Source organism: Chelmon rostratus, chromosome 24 (genome assembly GCF_017976325.1).
Source record: "Chelmon rostratus isolate fCheRos1 chromosome 24, fCheRos1.pri, whole genome shotgun sequence".
Lineage (NCBI taxonomy): Eukaryota > Metazoa > Chordata > Actinopteri > Chaetodontiformes > Chaetodontidae > Chelmon > Chelmon rostratus.
In genome coordinates, this window is record NC_055681.1 from 3,022,509 (window position 1) to 3,025,299 (window position 2,791).

General features: G+C 38.9%; 1 pseudogene; it reads right to left on the minus strand.

Annotated features, from left to right (window-relative positions):
• Positions 1 to 1,715: 1,715 nt before the first annotated feature.
• Positions 1,716 to 1,834, minus strand: LOC121627693 (annotated as a pseudogene).
• Positions 1,835 to 2,791: the final 957 nt, after the last annotated feature.

Here is a 2,791-nt window from a genome sequence, read left to right on the forward strand (position 1 = left end):
GAGCTTCACAAGGATTGAACATGCAACTCCAGGCTCTCTAACCATCTTCATACAGCCTGACCTACTGAACCAGATAGATGCAGCTTGTCTCTCAGAGGTTTTCACTGTTTCTTTTGGACATCGGCCTTCAAAACTCACCCAGCTCCAAAAGAATTGAACACTCAACCTTTGGTTCCCTAACCGCCTTCTTACAGTCTGACCCACTGGATCAGACAAGTGTAGCATGAAGTCATGCTCAGTCAGCCTGGGATCATTTCAGTCTTCTTTGTAGTTTTCAGACTGACTTGATTTGGCTCAAATTGACAAGCTCAGAACTTCATGCGTCCACTGACATGAACCTGTTTTTCGTCATTCTGCAGTCTTTCATCTGGGAGTTCAGCTTCATAATTTACTTCTCTGGTGCAAACCCACAATGCTGAATAACTTGTAGTCATTCAAACTTTGGAGCTAATGAGATTGGTTTGTAGTGTTACTTAATTTATTTAATTTTAAAATTAGTACGAATGCAAAACAGTTTCATGAAAATAAAAAATGACTCATTTCAAGACCAAAGTTAGCCACCCTGCCCCCAGACGAACTCTGAGCCAGACAGTAACACCTGCTGACCAGTGGCACTAATTACCACTTCAGGTAGTCAAGAGCCACACCTGAATGTCTATCTCCAATGTGACTGTTACTTAGATCTGGTCAAATTGGCTCCAGGCTTGAATGTTTTGCCATTTCTGATCTGAATATCTGTTCAGAAGTACCACTGTTTGTTTTCTCTATCAAACTCATGCAGATTTATGGTTTTTTTATTTATGCTTGTTGGTTTTAAAGAAGGTTAATCCATCTAGGGTTTACACATTAATATGCCAATTATGTGTAGTCATGGAAAAGGCCATCTGTCAAAAGAGAAGTGCACAAACACATGTAAGAACATTAGGGAGAAGGGTGGCATCGCCGCAAGCTGCAGAGAGAGTGACAAAATCAGCATTCAGAAATGTACATGATCACAGTCTTGAACATTTAAACAGACTTTTTTGTTGCTGATGTGACTTGAGCTAAGATGCTGCGACAACGCCACCTAGGGGAATTTCACCCCCAATAAATTAAACCACTGAACTAATAAGCCAGTCAGGCTGCACAGGGTCAAAAATCACCAGGGCAAGAGAGCGTGTTTCAAACAAAAAGAACTTTATTTAACAAAATTAATTTTCAAACAGTAGTAAAAAAAAGTAATGTCTACTGAGAAAACATGTAAAAGGTGACAGCACCCAGTAGGTGTCCCATCCAAGTATTAACCAGGTCCAACCCTGCTTAGCTTCTGAGATCTGGTGTTTCAGAGTGGCATCACCATATGCAGCAATAGTTGTGACAAAAACAGCATTTATAAATGTTCATCATCACATTCAGGAACATTTATAAAGACTGTTTTGTTGCTGATGTAACGTGAGCTAAGATGTTGCAACAACGCCACCTAGGGGAATTTCACCCCAAGGAAATTAGACCACTAATAAGATTAAAGATTTCTTTGTTGTCATTGAGCATGACATGTCAATGAAATTTGCATTGCAACCCCCCATGTTAGAAACAAGATAGAAAGAATATAAAGGCTGCACAGGTTAGAAAATGACCAGGGCAAGAGAACGTGTTCCAAAAAGAACTTTATTTAACAAAATTCATTTTCAAACAGTACTAAAAAAAAATAATGTCTGCTGCGAAAAAATGTAAAAAGCTGACAGCACCAGGGATTCCCAGGAGGTGTCCCATCCAAGTATTAACCAGGTCCAACCCTGCTTAGCTTCTGAGACCTGACAAGAGCAGGCGTTTCAAGGGTGGCACTGCCACAAGCTGCAAGAGTGGTGACAAAAACAGCATTTACAAAAGTACATTTTAATGTTCATTAACATTTATAAGGAATGTTTTGTTGCTGACAAGAAAAGTGGAAAAGCTTACAGCAGCAAGGAAGAATTCCATCCAAGTATTAACCAGGGCCAACCCTGCTTAGCTTTTGAGATCTGTCAAGATCAGGTGTTTCAGAGTGGCATCACTCGGTCCTTTGGAGTGTGCAGGCCGCTGCTCAGGACTTTTTCTGACTCTGTGGCAGCCTCTGCGATTATTATTATTAAACTTTCCAGGCATGAAAATGACATTATTTTTACAGACTTAATGAATTGACAAGAACCACTCTGTTATGTTGTGTCATTTCTATCAATTGGATGCTTTTAAATAAAATGTTTAATATTGAGCTGGAGCCTTGTGTTTTGTACTTGCACAGTAAAAGCAGAAGTAGTACGTCTGTGAGTCATTTGAAGCTGAACAGAAGAAATGATCAGTTGCTGAATGATGTTGAACAACAAAAAAATGTGTTCTCTTATCAGCATTATCATCATCAATCAATTTTGTGTTACTTCCTACATTACTCCATGACATTTATTTGATGCATTTAGCTACTTGCAGTGGCATCGTTACGCCTATTTTAAAATATTCTTAAACCCCCCTAAATAATTTTGGGTTGTTTTATTAAAAATATTAATAATTATTATTATTTTAACCAAAAAATGCCCACATAGACACCTGTTACACGAGCCTATGAACAAAACAGTTTAACAGTGGTGGAAGAAGTACTGAGATCCTGAACTGAAGTAAAAGTACTAACAGCACACTGTGGAAATACCCCACGACAAGTAAAAGTCCTGCATTTAAAACCTTCCAAACAACAAGTTTCATGGTGCAGTAAACTGGTCCCTGTCAGTGTTTCCTGTTATTTCTGATGCTGTGAAGTCGACTTTTCACGAGCTCAGACAAA